General features: G+C 48.6%; 1 pseudogene; it reads right to left on the reverse strand.

The window, feature by feature from the left end:
• Positions 1-7800: 7800 nt before the first annotated feature.
• On the reverse strand, positions 7801-8924 carry LOC103648614 (microtubule-binding protein TANGLED1-like; annotated as a pseudogene).
• Between the last annotated feature and the right edge of the window lie 10682 nt (positions 8925-19606).

Genomic DNA, 19606 nt, shown 5'->3' on the forward strand with positions numbered 1-19606 from the left:
GCTGCACCTCCTCGGCCTAGGAATCCACCTGCTCCAGGGCCGACGAAGCCTCTTCTCGAGCCGACTCTGCCTCTGTCTACGCTAACACCGCTGCCTTCGGCTCTGGCTCATCGCAGAGCAGCCGAGGGTTCTGTAACTGAGCAAGAGAAGCCTTAAGCGGCAAGGCCGACCAAGCCGAGGGACTCCTACGCCTCCGAGATATGGATACCTCACTCGCCACCTTCCACACAGGGCAACTCACGCTCGGTTAAGCGGTTCAGCTAACCGACAGGCGAGTCCTAGTGCTCGAAATGAGGAAGAAACACGGTATTACACTCAAATACCCAGATGTTCAGGCCTCGACAGCCACAATGAACAAACACCGGCACTCAAGGTGTCATTACAAACGGAACTCCAGTTCCACTCCCGCGGGTATGAACAACCTCCACATCGGAGGGCCTGCGGGACGACAAACTCCAGGTGGCTCACCGCCGACCATTGCAGCAGCAGCGACAACGACCTCCGCCTCGGGCGGCTAACAGCAGCAGCGATGACCTTAGGGCAAATGCTGCTGCAGGAAGGCCCTCACCCACGTCCCCACACAAGGGGCGAGGACAAGCCGTCAAAGCCAAAGAGCCGGAGGTCTATCCGCGGGTGGCGCCGACGGTCTCGTCGGCGGAGAAACCTCCTCTGGCGACCACCACCTTAGCACCAACGACAGCGGCCACCTACGCACCGGCGCTACGCCAACGAAATGGTGGCCGCCCCAGCCTGCAGCGGCAGATCCCCACTCAAGTCCTCGCGGACGGGCAGGCACCGACCTCCGCGCGGAGGCGTCGTGCCGGAGTGAGGACAAGACAATCCAAGAACACGAACGCCGCCCTAGCGGCGTGCGACGTCTTGGATGGTGGGTGGACAGCCACGCTCCGCCCCAGCGGTGGGAGGTGGCACCGGAAGCAGCGCCAGAGCCAGCTGAGCCAGCGAGCCAGGCATGCTGGAGCTGACAATGCTTGCGGCCGGCCGGCCCCGCGTTGTCGAAGTCCACCCCTCCGCTAGGCCGGTGAGCGCCCTCTCCCCTGAATGCTGAAGGAAGAGGTGGCTCGCTGGCCCATGCAGGAGGTAGAACTCCGGCTCAGCTCGCCCCCCGCCACAACAAGGATGATGAAGATCCTTGAAGCTGAGGGCGAGGCAGAGGCCGCAGCCCGGCTTGCTTCTCCCCACCATCAAATTGGTGGTCACCATCCTGGGTGACCATCGGTGAGGGAATGCAGCCGGGCTGCCTGATGAAAATCCTTGAAGCCGAGCGATGGCTGAAGGGTGCCAACCTCTGTGAGGTCGCGCTCCTCCAACAACAAGACGAAGGCAACGCGGGCGCTCCCCATCCGGGGGCTCGGAAGGTGGAAGGACGCGATGCATGAGGGGAGTGCGAAGGCATGGCTACCACCCGGGGGGTCGATCCCTTTTTAAAGGCGACTCTCCCCCCTCGCGTCCTCAGGCGTCGCGGACTAAGTCTTCACCGACGTGCTCCAGGGTCCTCCCCCTACGACACAGGGGCTGGGGTCCCACACGTCATGCAAGCTGGCCCGGAACAGGAGAAGCCAAACCGCCGCACGCGGAGCGTGTAACCGCCCCGCGATTACAAGCACTCCTCCATCCTCACCGAAACCAGCGGTTGAAAGGGCGGACCGCCATGCAGGCGGCGTGCAACCGCACCACGGGGATGCACCCCTTCGACTTCGACGCATCCAGCATGGAGGCCCAGGCCCACACGTCATGTAACCGGCGCGCCGGTCACTACGTGCGAGAAACTGCACCGCCACTTGCTCCAATGCCGCGCCTTCTCGACTGCGGAACCAGTGCCGCGACTCGAGGCAACCCTGCGCATGGCCCAACAGTGCCAACCGAGCACATCGGTCATGGGTCAGTCAGCCACGGGAGGAGGCACGACGGTCGATATGGCCAAAACTGGTCCGGAAGTAATGGCGGCAGCAGGCGAGCGGAAGCAGCAGTCAAATCGTCTGCAGGCTCACGTCCCCTCCTGGAGCAGCAGGGGAGCCCTCTCCCACGGCGTGAAGACGACGCGCCCATGTTCCGTCCCTTGAATGGCTCGCACAACGACCGCCCTGCGAACCACCCGTCCCGTCGCATTAACTCCGTGGCAGGGCAAGCGACACCTTTGGCAGGCTAAGCGGGCGACGTTTCACCTCCGCCATGATGACCGCGTCAAAAAAGGTACGCCACACCGTTTAAATTCATATCCTTTTCTTCTTCCCCTTTCTCTCTCTCTTTCTACAGGGACCGAGAAAGGGGATATTTTGAAAGGGATCCTTCTCCGCGAAGGAAGCGGGCCCCGAGCCCCTCTACTGATCAGGGGTTCGAAGGCTGGCCCCTCAGAAGGGTTCGACAGCCGCCTAGAGCACTCGGGCTTTAGGCTCATTACTGATAAGAGGTTCGAAGGCAGGCCCCTCGGAAGGGTTCAACAGCCGCCTCAAAGCACTCGGGCTCCGCACCCACTACTGATCAGGGGTTCGAAGGCTGGCCCCTCGGAAGGGTTCGACAGCCGCCCCGGAGCACGCAGAGCGAGGGATGACTCTGGGTACGTCCGATACATGGCCGAGGCTCGGGCTACGCTCCTGAGGTACCCTAGGACATTTCCGAGACCAGCAGGAGCGATTTTGTAACGGAATCCCATCAAAAGGAGGCATCGAGCCCTCGGACCCTATCGAACGGGACCGGGTCCGGCAAATCACCTGCAGGTACTTTTGGAGCGCGCCTCTAGGCCACTAGTCGACCCTTATCGAACGGGGCACGGGCGTCCACTCGGATCACCCGTTAGCAACTCACTGGAGACACCATGTTCGGAGCCCTCCGAGGGCAACATGGCGCTTTCCCCCCCTCCTCCTTGCGGAAAGGCGACGAAGGGGCATATGATAAAAGTCGAGTCAGTCCTTGATCGTCCTCTCGCTCTGTGCAGAGGTTCGGGGGCTGCTCTCGCAAACCCGGCTACGGCCAAACCGTTGACAGCGTCAACAAACCAGCCTGAAAACTCGAAACCTGACCATGCACCTGAGCTACAATCAGATCGCATGAGGGAACAACCAGACCGGCCGAGGCATCACGAAAGGCATTAAGACCTCAGAGGAGTCAAACCACTCCTCCGAGGCCTCGGGGGCTACACCCGGCGGGTGCGCTCGCGCGCACCCACCGGAACAAAGTGTAACCGAGAAAGGCCGGTCCCCTTGCAAAAAAGTGCGGCAAAGCCTCCAAGCGAGTACCAACACTCCCTTTGAGGCTTAGGGGCTACTGTCAGGTACCATAATTAGGGGTACCCCCAACACTCCTAAACATGGCTGGTAACCACCATCAGCGCAAGCTACAGAGACTGATGGGCGCAATTCAGGTCAAGGCTTCGTCTGCTCAAGGGACGCGATCTCGCCTCGCCCGAGCCCAGCCTTGGGCGGGAACAGTAGTCCCAGGCGAATTCACGCCTCGCCCGAGGGCCTCCTCAAGCAACGGGCGCACCCTCGACTCGCCTGAAGCCCAGCTCGGGCAGGCTTCGTTGTGAAGCGACCTTAGCCAAATCGCCTCACCAACCGACCGTATCGCAGGCGCATTCAATGTGAGGATCGCCTGACACTTTATCCTGACACGCGTGCCTCAGTCGGCAAGGTCGAAATGACCGCAGTCACTTCGCCCTCCCACTGACCGACCTGACAGGAAGACAACGCCGCTCGTCCCTCTCCGACTCCTGTGCCACCCGCCAGGGTGAGGCTGACAATAGCTAAGATCAGCCTCAGACGCAACAGAAAGCTCCGCCTCGCCCGACCTTGGGCCTCAGCCTCAGGAGGAGGTCTCCGCCTCGCCCGACCCCAGGGCTCAGCCCCCGCCTCGGCCTCGGAAGGTGGTCTACGCCTCGCCCGACCCCAGGGCTCGGCCTCAACCTCGACCTCGGAAGGTGGTCTCCACCTCGCCCGACCCCAGGGCTCGGCCTCAACCTCGACCTCGGGAGGAATCGCGTCCTCGCCCGACCCCGGTCTCGGCCTCAGGAGGAGTCTCCGCCTCGCCCGACCTTGGGCTCGGACCGACCACGCCACAGGGGGTACATCATTGCCCTACCCCTAGCTAGCTCAGGCTACGGGGGAACAAGACCGGCGTCCCATCCAGGCTCGCCCCGGTAACAAGTAATGATGGCTCCCCGCGTGCGTCCATGATGACGGCGGTTCTCAGCCCCCTACGGAAGCAAGGAGACGTCAACAAGGTCCCAGCAGCCCCGACAGCTGTGCTTCTACAGGGCTCAAGTGCTCCTCCGACGGCCACGACACCGCGTGCACAGGGCTCCAGCACCTCTCCGACAGCCACGTTGGCATGTACACAGGGTTCTGGCACCGCTCTGCCGGACATGTTAGCACATAGCTACACCCCCATTGTACACCTGGACCTTCTCCTTGCATCTATAAAAGGAAGGGTCAGGGCCCTCATACGGGAGGGCGGTCGCGCGGGAGGACGGGCTGACGAACCGGCTCTCTCTCTCTCCCTCGCGAGCGCTTGTAACCCCTACTGCAAGCGCATCCCCCCTTGGCGCAGGACAACACGAGCCACGTTCCCCCCCCCCTTGTGTTCCGTCTCGCGCCAACCCATCTGGGCTGAAGTACGCAGCGACAATTTTACTCGTCGGTCCAGGGACCCCCCGGGGTCGAAACACCGACATACAACATGTAAGATGTGGTCAAGTGGATCCATTTGCTACGCGGATGAGGCGGCACGATCAGTTGAAAAAAAAGCAAAACAACTTCTATTTTTATATGGTTTCCCATATTTTACATGAATACATATCATATTTATTCTATTTATTTCTTGTTGAAAATAACAAATAGAATAAAGCATGTTTTATGTTACGGCTTCTACCTCAATTAATTATTTTCTGTTGTAAATAATTAATAGAAAAAATGCATGCTTAAATATTGGAAAAATATTTTTACATCCGATGTGTTATGATTACGCATTAATATTGGTATTTATTTTTCTACTGTATTTCCTGAAGTAAATAGTAGAAAATTATTAAAATGCATGTGGAGTATATATTGTGTATACTTAAATCGCTCTAAATATTTTTGTTGTGTTGAGCTTTCGGACTCACGCTGAGTGATTAAATTGTATAGTGGGTACTCGGACACGCTGATCAGGCTGCGTTGGTAATCGACTGAGTTATGGCATTAGCTGAATATTGGCTGCGCCCTGGCAACACGACGCAATATTTGTGACGTTCGAACTTGGCTGTGTCATGTGATTGCTATGTCGCACTCTCCATTAATCGGATCACTCCCGTTGAGTCGGACCGCCATCGCCGAGTCATGCATTTTTCGCAGGCCCTGTAGGCACTATCCATGTGTCGCAATCATTGAGCCACAATTGCGCCTGTTGCGCTTGTCACGGAGGCTTATTAGTTGTCGTAGCCCTGATGGCCGCACACATGTTGACGCCAGATACGCTGGAGCGTGTACTCGCGTGGAATGTGGTGAATTATCCGAGCCTCTGAAGTCACAACATAGCGCAACCTTCGTAAATAATTTCGTTTGGCTCTATATTTTGTTTGACATGTGTTGTGTGGCTTAATATATTTATATATATATATACTAGTTAGTTGCCCGTGCGTTGCGACGGTGCACAAACACAACATTAGTAGTAATTAATTTTGGATCACTTCATGAGATGTGCTCTCCCGATAGGAGGAAAAGGAGGAAAGACCCATTCATTTTTTATTCATCAAGAAGAACAAAGTAGAAGAAGCAACTAAATACCATACATGTTCATATATCAAACCCATATATTGTCTAATAGCTACACCTGTGGTCAACAAGATGTTATTAATCAATTACGAGATTTCCTATGGATACGCGATGTGTCAATACTAATACGTCATTTTTTCCTCAAAAACAATTATATAGGGATATGCTATTTTGTAAAATTAGTAAAGATTTGTAAATAGTTTATATTGGCTAATTATTGATAATAGTTGTCTTCAGATATTCTGCACCGTGCCCCTGACATAATAGTCGACGACCTACTGCAGGGGTAGGCCCTTGTACACCATGACAGTGACCATGTCCCACTTGAGCGTGCCCGATAGCATGTGTATGTGACGAACCTGATCAGCGGTGAATCGCCAATACGCCCGAGCATCTTGCTCATCAACTGTGTGTGGACACGGCCGCCGCACACCCCAACGTCTCTGATGCGTACACGCTGATGGGCAACTCGTTCATCACCATGCCCGCCTTGCGTACGGTGTCGCTGTCCACGCTATTCGCGCTACACTTATCCATTCGCGCTGCATTTGTCCATCCCCATAGGTGGGATGAGGTAGTCGAACTGCGCGAGCATGAAAAGTAGGAAAAAAGAACAACTATGGTTGATGAGCAAGATGAGGAGTAAGAAAATGATGGACAATCTATTTCCTCGGCCAAACATCCTATTGATACATTTAAGGGGAACATGTTATATAAATAATAAATATAGAAAAGGGAAGAAAAAAAGGAAAATCACAGCTTGCTTCTCATATATATACACGAAGGAATACTTCTTGTTAATAGACCGAAACGATTCATATGAGATGGCTATCTTTATCCTTCTCATAGAAAGTTAAGATCAAATATATGTATGAAGGGAAAACTTAATTTAATTTTTCAGCATATACGAAGGAATACAATTTCTTGAAAAACTTCTTAGAAAACTGTGATTTTTTTAGATGCCAGAGGAGAGAATGTCTTAAATTGATCTGTTTCCTGCTTGAAACGAACAGGACTGAGACCAACCGGATGCATTGGCACCAGGTTTGAGTGAACCAACCGTGGTTGGAACTGAAACGCATTGTACCGAACGAGACTTAGAGCAGGTCTCGTGCTTGTAGAGCCTGACTGCTTGACCTTTCACGGGCGAGCACGTGCTTGCTTTCAAGTCAGTCTCATCAAGTATAAAAGAAAAGGTCAATATCCTGCAAAAGGCCAAAATTGACGAGCCAGCTTCTAGTGCTGAAACTACTGTAGGGGGAAAAACTTGTTTTCACCCATAATTGCGAGTACTATTGGGGCTGTCGATATTTACAGTTGAATCAAGTCCAATTTACCTGAATAGTATCTAGAATAACCTTTTTCACATCCTCTAGCCCACCAACATCCTCCCATTTGACATTAGGAACCTAAAAAAACAATTTGTACTCAGAGGCAAGTTAAAATCACTACGTACGATTCATGGCCTATCAGTTGATAGTCCTGAAAGCTAGAATCAAAATGTTTACTTTGGGTGTGCCCAGTGCAGCACGATTCCGTTTCTTGGCTCGTTCCAAGGAAGACATAATATCTTCTTTGCTGAAATGGTGTTCCTCATTTTGAGTGGCAGAAGAGCTTTCTGGAAGGACCTCCGTATGCTTACTTATTGCTTTGCTATCTTTCCCTGCTGCAATTTTATGCGCAAAAGACACACCAGCATCTGCGACCAATGCAAGTATGTCCCTGGGCATGAAACCTGACGTTTGCGCTGCTAAATCTTTTATGAATTGCCCTTAAAAGTAACGTGTTTGGTCCCGCTGGCTGCTTCATCCAGCTGAATTGCAGCTTTCCGAAAATTGCTGTTTGCAAAAATTCCAAGATTCTAGTGCAAACGCAGTATCTTCTGAAAGCCTCAAGTCCTGACTGAACAACAATCGCAGATCAAGTGTATTGCCTTTCGATTATAGGGTCAAGGAGACCACCCCTGTATTATCACCAAGGATCAACAAAAATTACAGATAACCGTAATGAGCGTGTGTACAAGCACCCCAAGACAGGAGCTTTCCCAGCAGAGAATATCTTATTTCTGAAGAAGATCAACGCAATTCTCTTCTCTCCAATCTGTACCCCTCGTCTTCACATGACACTGAAGACAAACGAAGATCATCACCTCGATGATATCTTGCTCAACACCCGCACCGTCAAGCTAACACCTGGCCGCTGCTTCAGCCCGCTCATCGGGCCACCGCCGACACCGACGCCGCTGTCCCGGCTCCTGCCCAGCGACAACCTCGCTTTGATAGGCGACATGAGCCTTGTTGCCAACCTTGACGGCGAAAACGAGCAGCACCGCGTTTTTGCAGGTGACGCCTGCGCCTTCACGGACGGCGGCGAGTCTCGCGGGCAGGGCCTTCCCGTGCATCCTGAGCTTGGATCCCAGCGCGCTCGGTGACGACTTTGACCAGGAACTTGTGCGGCGTCTGCCGGGCCACGATAGGGGACCGTGTCTTGTAGAGCCGCTTCTGCTTCTTGGAAGGCGATGGCGTCGCGCACGGGTCGGTGGCGGCAGAGGTGGAGGCGTGGAACATGGGGTTCGGGAACATCACCGCCTTCTTGGCCCACGGCCGGTTCTTGGGGGAAACGCGGTTGGCGGACACGGACGGCCGGCCGACGGCGACCGACGACACAGGCTTGAACTGGATCCGGGACCGCACGCGGCTGCGCGACGGCGGCGTGGCGGTGTCAGCGCCCCGTGTCGCGGCGCCACCCCGATGACTCTACTTCTCCCGGGCACGCCGCACGCGGAGAGGCGTCAGCTCGCCCGCCGCCGGCTTCCTGGTCTTGGGAGCCGGTTTCGGGGCCTCGGGGGCTCTCGATTCGTAGCGCCGGCAGCCGTCACAATGTCCCGCGCGAACTGGCTGGCCTGCACAATCTCTAGCACGGTCTCACCGCCACCGAACTTGTCGCTTGGGACCTCTTCTGCGCCGACGCGCCGCCCCTCATCCTGCGCCGGCAAGACTCAGAGTAAGAGACAAAATTCGCACGCGTGAGCCAAGGATCTAGGGCCAAATTCAGAGGGGAACACGGGATAGAGAGAGCGCCTGTCATGGCGGCGATTCTAGCGGGCATGCACAGGGTGGGGCGGGGGCGTGGTCGAGCGGGACATGCGGAACCTTCCATCCGCGGCCAGGCAGAACCGTGCAGCAGGTGAATTGTGGACGCCTACACTCTGCTCTTAAAGAGTAGTAGAGATATATATATCGCCAAGTGGCCATAACAACTATATCAAGCTATATAGTGCTTGAATAATCTAGAAAATTAAATTGAAATACAATGAAACACAGATAATTTAATTCTTTGCTCTCTCCTCATGCATAAAGTTTTACCCGAAGTAACCCGAAGATATATAATATAATGCATGAAAGCCTTTTTGGCATAGAAGACATCACAAATTGGGATTCTATTAGTAAGCAAAAGGCCTTACCAAATGATTTAAGACTATACATCTCAGCCATACATTGCTCAACCAGATGTTAGCACATTGCTCTCTTTGTCGCTAAATGACATGAAGCAAACCATAGGATAAAAGGACATGTAATCACCAGCAACACGAAGTTGCGAGTATAACAAGAGGTTATTCTAAGAATTTTTTCACTGTGTTGGTGTGAAAACCATAGTTGTTCCCGTCGAACCACTTTACTCGTTCTATCTAGGACCTCTATGCTTGTGTCGCATACATCTCTCGGAATTGTAAATACTTATAGTCACTGAATTGACTCGGGATAGTCCTTTGACAATTTGGTATACACTGTAAGCTAAACGGTAAAGGTCAGTCCTGAATGGACACATACCTGGGGTTCATGTAGCCGAACTACACTGAATTCTACCCTTTGGCATGCTTACCATTATCTACCTCCGATCTACCAGAAGTGAGAATAGTAGACAAATAACTATGAAATCCCACATCACCACAGAGCTTGAAGCTAGATTAGACATTAACATGTCCTTGGTCCTCGAAGCCAGAAGAGTCAAATGTCTTGACCACTAGACTACTAGTGATGATAATTTGTGATAGAAATATGAAGATCTTGTAGATACCTGTTGTATCCTCTCTATCCTAATGATTTCTTTGTATGAGAGCAGTACTATATGTTGTTGAAGACGGATCCTAGGCGGATACCAGTCTTGTTTCGATCTTACCAAGCAGTTATCACCATTTGCTTAGTCAAAATCTTAGCAATCGGGTGATTTTCCCAGATAATATAGGAATTCTTGGCCTTGTCTGTTCTATTCCAAAGTTTCTCTTTTTGCTGAACAATAAAGAGATCGACATATGCTATATAGAACAATTTGGTATATAATATGAGGAGAAATGTTTGGCCTGCTGGCAACACCATGAATTATTAACTGTTGTTATAAGTTCTCTCTCAAAATTATAATATCTAAAAAAAATGTTGCATAACTTGAAACCCAATTTCAGACCAGTATGAGTAATTGGGTAAACCATGGGCAATGGTAAAACGAGTTGGACTATACATCACTGCATACCAAAAATATTTGCTTGGCAGCATTGGCCTGATGTCGTGCACTTTACTACCATTATCTGCACAAATTTTCCTATGTGCTTAAAAGCACAATGCAACTAGTGAATGTCCTTGTGAGCGCTAGACCCTGATGGCCATTTTACTTGTTGATCTGAAGTCAACTACTGGCTCCAAACGACGAATGGTATGCATGAGCCCTTGAAGGACCCATATGGATAAAATAGTGTTGCACATATCAGTCTAAATCTTAATGATTGACTGTGCACTTGGTAATATTAACAATAAGTTTGCAGAATTGTAACCATGAAACAACTTTTGTTGCGTGTCTCGCTGGATGTTGAGACTAACCCTTCATGTTGAAGGAAAAATATGTAGTATTCGTGCCACTACATTAATCTAAGTCCAAAGCTCACTGCATAAAACCCTGATCTATAATGTGCGTAAGATTTCCCAAATAAATCACCACAATAGCATACATTGGCCACAACTGGATGATTGTGGTTGGGGATTTTATTTGTATGCTTTTAGAACATCTCGGCATTAGGGGGAGGAATGCCCATATAGTGTAATGCCTCAATATTCTATTAAACGCACAAACGCCAAACTGAACATGTCGTTTAGTGTGTACTCCTATGAATATGGAGTTTGCCAGAAATCGTTGAGGAGTAACCATATTGGTTTGAATGCTTCTACCTGATGTAGATGTGGATATACCCGGGATTAATATTATATCCACATTTGACTTATTGGTATTTGATCTATTCTCGCGGACGCCTGGGAATATGATCCATCAGCCTTAGTCAAAGCATATGTTCTGATTGCAGATTCACATGGTCTGTGATAACTCTCCTCCGATTAATTCACCCTGATGGTGATTTTCCTCACGAAGAGGTTCATCTTGATGATGAAATTCCTAGCAATGCGTGCAATATCATTGTGCTGGAAATACAGAACAATGAATCTTTCGTTTTGGGAAATGACAGAGATCATTATTAAATGTGGGAAACAAATGTGTAGACACCTATCTTGCCCCTCTAGATTGCAAATGGATCCAAAACAAAGTCCTAGGCATGAGTGCTTTAAGCTCTCTTATCGGGTCATTGATAAATGCAATCGAGGCTGGACCAATAATCGCAAAATAAAAGTCATGAGCTTGAAGTTTGGACATTTATGGGCACTATTGAAATAATGTGTGGTGAATGCGATGGTTCAAGTAGTCTTGTGAGAGATCCATCCCACATATGTGTTGAATAAACACTGTTCCGCTATGTAATATATCTGGCAAATGGCATGAATTAAAATATGCAGTTAATAGGATTCTGAAGATCCGTCATGAGATCCTAGGAGGACTCATATCTTTGAATTATAAACATGCAACATATAAATCTCATACCGAATAATACATTCCTGATGAATGAACACTCTCCTATGTAGAGAGAATATCTCCTAGATGAGATTATAGCTCCTTGGTGGAACCTTTTCAGAAGAAATAAAGTCTGTGTTGAACACCAAAGTTTGATAATCCCTATATAGGGATAAAGACCCATACATACCCGAAAAGGAATAAGATAAGGTACCAAAGGACTTGAAGTTCATCGAATAAGCACATGTGCATTCCACGATCTTTACTCATGATATTTTTCACTAGATGTGGAATTACGGTATCCTCTAAAGCCCCGATGGCAGAAACCTATAAAGTTTAGGTGTTACTGGCAAAATATCCCCATTTTGCCAGAATGACAGACTATAACGATATATCTGATCGATGAAAAATCTTTGATGGATTACGATCTTTGATAGACTTTTGTTATACCATCATAGATGTTGTATTGGATGAACGCCTGGAGCGATGTGTCATATTTAGAATATGTAATATTGCAACTATATTATCCCCTAAGTCCTATAGAAGGACATGTTATTTGCTTTGCACAACTATGTATAAATTGTGGTGTAAGATAGAAAATGATAGCACCCCAACCTCATCCATTCTCGTTATTCCAAATCAACAATGAGACATATATCTTGAAGAATATGCTTGAGCTATGAGGGATAACGACTTTGACAGATGTCATCGTCAGGGGGAGCGAATGCTTATATTGATCAATCGTGAGACAATAGATATCATATTCTATGCCCTAAAGGCGTCAACTTGATGATCAATATGTGAACCTTTATGAAAGTTTCTATCAAATATATAGATCTAGTCGATCGAACACCATCAGCCGAAGTGGCTTATTTATGTTAATACATACACTTACCTCGTGTATCCTAGAAGTGAGTTGAGGTAAAGTTCCTGAAATAATCCTTGCAAGGATATGCAATCTGTTTGCTAAATCTCTATGTGCATATACTTCCAGAAGAATATGTTTGCCATATTATACAGTTTTGCAAGGATCAGGGGGAACACAATTCTAAAGTTAGCTCTCGTAGAAGATTTGATAGAATCTAGATCCCAGAGGATCGAAATCTGTCCCGATGACAGCTGTTGTACTCTTTTTTCCTTGGTGAGTTTTCCTGAAGTTTCTCACATCAGGTTTTTAACGAGGCAATAAAGTGCAAATGTAATATGTGTCACCATGCGCTCTTTCTCCATATTTTTCCCACTGGGTTTTTGGGAGTTTTAATGAGACATGTGTTGGTCGCGGTATTCGCCCAAGGGGGAGTGTTAAGTAACCCTAGTTAGGGTTATGTGGGCTAATAACGACTCTGCTCCTGAGGGGTCTCATGTCTCTATATAAAGGAACATGTACCTCCTCATAAGATAAGAGAGAGATTAAGAAAGAGGCTAGAGGCCCAACCCTATATCCTGTGTCTTGTGTGTTTCCTCTGTCGTGCTTATGGGAAGGGAGACGGGTCTTCCATATCTTCTCGCGCCTAATATGCTGACGGGAGGGAAGAGAGCGGATTTGGTGATTCGTGGTAACGTAGTTCTCAACACTATGTTCTTCTCTAATCTCTAGAGAGTTACTTTTTCTCTTCTTTTTTCCGACCAATGTCTTTTTGGTTATTCCTAGTTTAGAGCTCAATAGAACTTTATTTAATAAAATGACGGTCTCAGTCAATGGAGGGTATACTGCACTAATACAATTTCTTGGTAGGCCGGATACAGATATTTTTTGTGTTGCCCGTCTGGAGCAACTTCGGACTTCGGAGAAATGAACTGCCATCCGTTCAAGATCAAGTTAATTGGTGCAACAAGACACAAGGATGAAGATGATTTTTTTAAAAAATATCATTTTCAAAATTACCCTTCCACTTATCTCTAGATATTTTTAAAAAGTTTCTCTTACCGCCGTCATTATGTCTTGTTGTATGGTTACCCTAATTGGTTCGGTTGCACTGATATGTATATGTTCCCTAAGATCGGTTACCTCCACGACTCATCCGTTACTGTCTTTAGCACATTCTCTATTTTAAGCTTCACCCTTGAAACAGTATCATTTAGCTAGAACTAATATAGAAACTACATTTATTCAAAGGATTTTTATTTTCTCAACAAAAAATAAACTAATTTTCCTTAGAAAAATATAAGTGGTGTTTAGTTTCTATGAACTATTTTTAGTCCCTCTATTTTATTTCATTTTAGTTTTTAAATTGTTAAATACTGAAACTAAAATAGAGTTTTAGTTCTGTATTTAGTAATTTAAGAATTAAAATAGAGAGACTAAAAATTAGTTACTAAAAACTAAACACCCTCCAGATCTTTTGAAAAATAGGGTTACTAAGGATCTGTTTGGTTGGGCTGTGGCTGTGAAAAAAGCTGATGTGGGCTATGAGCTGTGAGAAAAGCTGCTGTGGGCTGCGAGCTGTTAAAAATCTAAAAAGTTTTGGTGGAAACCACTAAAAGTCGCTAAAAGTTTTTCCATATATATTTTCACAGTTCCATCCAAAAGCCGCTAAAAGCAGGTCCAGAGGTGCTTTCAGTTTTGCACTCCAAAAAAGTCGGCTTTTAAAAAAAACTGATTTCTAGATCCAACCCTTTGGTTTGGCTTTTAGCTTTTAGGGGGTAAAAGCCAAAAACAAAAGCCAAACCAAACACACCCTACACTACTCCCCTGTTTTACCTCGCATGTCAAGTTTCCTTTTCTATGCCGCAGAGCAGTGCCCGAGGACGCGTACGCCCAAGGCCTATCCGCTAAATAATGGATGCGCTGGAGGGCCCACAAGTCGGTGGCACAGCTCGCTCTCCGAGCGATAGCTAGTCTCTACTCTCTAGTCGGTAGCACAGCTTTGACTTGCGTAGCAAAAATGTCCGCTTTTCTCCTCGCAAAGCAAAGCAAGCCGATGTGTAATCTGCAATCCACGAACACATGCAAACACACATCCCAAGTCAAACGCACGCGGAGCACAGCTGCACTTCACGTCTGGGAAAACCATCCCGCAGTGCATACCGAAATGTCGAATTGATCGGCGTAGAGCTAGTAAACTGATCGATCGGCGCTGCTAGCTAGCTGTCGCCGATCGGCGGTGCGCGCGGCCGCCATGTACGCGCCCAAGCACCGGGGCCACTCATCGCAGCAGCACCACAATACCGACGAGGGGATGGGTGCCGCCGCCAATGGCCACGGGCACCGAGCACGGCCGGCGCCTCGGCGCGCCAAGCTCAAGGTCCTGCTTCTCGTCATCGCCACCAGCCTCGTCTCCGTGTACCTCTTCTCCGGCGCGTCTCTGTCCGTGCACATTCCGGCGTCCGCGCCGCGGATCCACCTGTGGGACTCAGCCGCGCTGCTGCGGGACCTCAACGCCACGCGCGCCGCGCTCGCCGGCGCCCGCGCCGAGCTCGCGGCGCTGCGGGCGCAGTGCAACGCGTCGTCGTACCTCCTCGAGTCCGTGCTCGCGGGCCTCGGCGCCGTGCACGGGGACACGCCGGAAGCCAAAGACTTCGGCGGCTGGCCCGAGGAGCCCCTGGGCGAGCTCAAGCTCGCCATCGAGCCCCACCGGCTGCCGCTCGGATTCCACGCCAACTTCGGCACCGACGAGCTGTTCCCGGGGCTGGGGTTCGCCTGCCGCAACTTCCAGGAGGAGCTGGCGCAGTACATGACGTACAACGTCAGCGGCGAGTGCCCCGAGGACGACGCCCTGGCGCTGCAGCTGGCGCTCAAGGGGTGCGAGCCGCTTCCCCGCCGCCGCTGCAGGCCGAGGGAGCCGGCGAGGTACGCGGAGCCCGCGCCGCTCCCGCGGAGCCTTTGGGCCGTCCCGCCGGACACCACCGTGCGCTGGGCGCCGTACACGTGCAAGAACTACACCTGCCTCGTGCAGCGCGCGCGCACCAGGGGCGGGCCCTACTTCTGCAAGGACTGCTTCGACCTGGAGGGGAAGGAGCGGCGGCGGTGGCAGGCCGACAATGGCGGACCGGGGTTCAGCGTCGACAGCGTGCTGCGGTCCCGGGCCCCGGGCACGGTGCGGATCGGGCTGGACATCGGCGGCGGCACGGGCACCTTCGCGGCGCGCATGCGGGAGCGGAACGTGACGGTGGTGACCACGACGCTGGACCTCGACGCGCCCTTCAACCGCTTCGTGGCCTCCCGGGGCCTCGTGCCGCTGCAGCTCACGCTGATGCAGCGGCTCCCCTTCGCGGACGGCGTGCTGGACATCGTGCACTCCATGAACGTGCTCAGCAACTGGGTGCCCGACGCCGTGCTCGAGTCCACGCTCTTCGACATCTACCGGGTGCTCAGGCCCGGCGGCCTCTTCTGGCTCGACCACTTCTTCTGCCTCGGGCCGCAGCTCAACGCCACCTACGTGCCCATCTTCGACCGCGTCGGCTTCCGCCGGCTGCGGTGGAAAGCCGGCCGGAAGCTCGACCTCGGCGCCGAGAGGAACGAGTGGTACGTGTCAGCGCTGCTCGAGAAACCCATGACCTGAGCATCTCCCTTTCGGGCGGGGCGCCGTTTCATTTGGGAATGCGTTTGTTTTTTTTGGTTCTTTCTTTGATTTGCTGTCAAGCTAAACTTGTTGCCACGCTGTCCAGTAAGATATATACTACTGCAGACGGGGTGAGAGAACCGGCGAAATTAAGAAGATTCTTAAACATTTCATTAAATAATCAGTGCTAATTGTTCTAGGACATATCGTCTGCTGCGACTGCAATCACCACACAGCAAAACAAAGTTGGTCATTCATCATGTCCTCCACCGATCAGTTATTACGCATACGCGGCTTTAGCGGTGAAAACCGGACATATAGAAACAGATAGTAGTTAATCATGTATCCTACTCTAATGTATTTAAACCTGATTTAGGATCAGATACGCATAGTTAGAAAGAGGATGGATATAGAAAGGACCGGATATTCGTTCGAACAGATAAGTGACAGATATGAATATTATTTAGTCAGATATTGGATAATATTGGATACTTGTTAGATAATACATTAATTGCTTATCATAAATATTCATAAAATATTCTTGTTCAGCCACGAAATTGCAAATAAATTATTAAGACTAATAAATATTTTATAAGAAAATAACCTCAAGTCCCAACATAAAAATGTTAAAGTGGAGTATTAATTATATTAAAACTTAGATACTTAGAGTGATTTCATGTGTAACGCACGCCATAAGTGGAAGTAAAATAGAAGAAACGTTGACGTCTTGTGGATTTTGTGGTCCCATTATTTTTAAGACCATATGTTGTGCCTCCATATAATTTCATGAATTTCTGAGGCTATTTATGCATTATTAATTTCTTTCTACAGAAATCATCAAAATATAATTAAATTCATAAAATACACTCGTTTTCGACCTAACATTACAAATAAGTTACCAACACAAATAAACATTCTATTCAAAGATAAGCTCAAGTCTCCAAATGAAAATGATAAGTGAAGTATTGATTATGTTGAAACTTTGATACATAGAGTTATTTCACGTACAACTCACCCAATAAGTGGAAGTGGAATTTAAGAAACGCTAGCATCTTGTGAATTTTATAGTTCAAATGTTTTTGAGAACTATATATGGATATATGTTGTGTCTCCGTAAAAATTCATGAATTTCTGAAGCTATTTGTGTATTATTATTATTTTACTATAGAAAATAAAATTCAATTAAATTCATAAAATATTAGTTTCACTCGAAAACTTCAAATAAGTTACAAAAACAAATAAACATTCTATACGAAGATAATTCAAGTCCTCACGTGAAATTGATAAAGTAAAGTACTGATTATGTTGAAACTTGGATACTTAGAGTGGTTTCACATGTAGCTCATACGAACAAGTGAAAGTGAAATGGAAGAAACGTGGGCAATATTGTCTTCTGCCTTTAGTGCTTTGGCCACGAAATCATATGAACACCTTCTCCTGGCTTCATCGGTCATCTGTACTTGTTTCCTTGTTGTCGTGACGAAGCTGCCACCTTCGTCTTCTCAACGCATCCTGCTCCGAAGACATTCTAGCGTCGAAGCTCCTACGATACTTGAGGATATATTGATAATCACAGGTTAAATTGTGTTTTTAAGGACCTTCGAAAGGCAAAGGCCCCCAACAGGTATTACCCGTATCCTCCTCGAATATAAATATAACCAAATCCGTATAAAAATGGGTATTTACACTATCCGTATCCGGTACCCACCAGGTATACCCGACCCATTTCACCCCTATGCGGCTTTCCTTGATTGGGTGGGATTGAAGGCATGTTTGGTTCGATGCCTAACTTGTCACACTTTGCCTAACTTTTCTGCCTAAAGTTAGTTCTTCAATTCGAACGACTAACCTTAGGCAAAGTGTGGCACATTTAGCCACGAACAAAGCTGTGGCGGAACCACCCAGATTATTCCAGCTTAAGTGCCCAAGTCGCACCCTTAAAGGCAGCAACACACTTAAATCGGAATAACCCGTCAATCCCTCTGATCTAGTCCGACAAAGCAACTTATCCAGGATCGAATACCACTAGCTCACTCGAAGGTGAGGTACAGAGAAATACAATAAAGCATAATACCACAAATTTAATAAGTATCAATATTGATTACATTATCGGAGTTTTAGAAATAATAACAATAAGTTTTAATGCAGCGGAAATAACTAACGGAGAAAACCGAGTAACATGGCGAAGCCTGGCCACGCTACTCCTCCTGGTCCTCTCCTGCGGAAGCAGTAACCCTCTCGACCATCTATCCCGGTGGCAGGGATGAAGGCCAAGTCACACCATCAACCAAATCAAGGAGGTACCTGCAAAAATTATGCCACAAGCAAGGCTGAGTATACTAATACTCAGCTAGACTTACCCAGTGTGAGGAGTCTACTCCTCTACCTCTAGACCATGCAGCTGTTTGGCTGAGGGGTTTAGTTTGCCAAAAGCACTAGCTGAGTCTAAAAACAAGTTTTAGCTTTTCAAGTTCTAGAATATTAATGTTAGACTAAGTGAGCACATATCTATCCATTCATGGTAGCAAGCAATTTAGTCAACCAACATCTTTTGTAAGTAACCTCATTTCTACTTATTACTCAATGCAGTACAATGGATCAAGCAGTCTCATTAGCTGCGAGAAGCAGACGATTCGAATCGAGTTTTTAAACCTTGCAAGGTAAACCTAAACACACGACATGTCAGGGCACTCTGTCCCCACACACGTCAACCGTCCCCATCGATTCCCCGTTCGCGGCCAGGGCTCACCGCCTTGGCATATAATGCTCCACTGACCCCGGCTGCCACCGTGCAGTGGCCGCACTTGTACCCACCATATCTAGAATGGGAGACCCAGTCTCAGGACAAGTGAGGAGAAAAGTCCGCGCCCGGCTTCACTCAGGTACTAGGTTTACCGGTTACCATATTTCCCGACATGTGTTTAGTACGTTCAAACGCTTGACACAGGTATCCGCATGTTAATCCTTATTCCAATTTCGTCTCATAGACAACGCATCCCCATGGATCCGTGTCCACAGACCATCATCATTATGTTATCAAAATGGATACAACCAATTCCTGACCTCGCGCGAGTGCTAGAAAAATCACTCGACTTCTACCGAGATCCTGATTTAGCATAGCAGCTACTCGACCTAGCATACTAGTATTCATCTCAAAAAGGAATCCTGAGTTTATGCAACTAGGGTTTCAGGCAACTCCTACACTTAAGTGCACGGTACAAGCCTACAAACATTAAGTGTAGTAAAATAGCATATATAAACGGTTATGCATAAAACTGGGGCTTGCTTGGAATTCAACACTAGATAGTGTTTGCTAGATGACACTCGCTTGGCGAGCATCTACTGGTTAAGTCCATCCTTCTTTGGATCGTCCACCAACTGTATCTTGTGGTTGGCACCACATCACTTGCACGATCATCATCTCTCGGTCCTAAATGAGATGCATGATGCATA

This window comes from Zea mays, chromosome 2 (genome assembly GCF_902167145.1).
Source record: "Zea mays cultivar B73 chromosome 2, Zm-B73-REFERENCE-NAM-5.0, whole genome shotgun sequence".
In the NCBI taxonomy this organism is placed as follows: Eukaryota; Viridiplantae; Streptophyta; class Magnoliopsida; order Poales; family Poaceae; genus Zea; species Zea mays.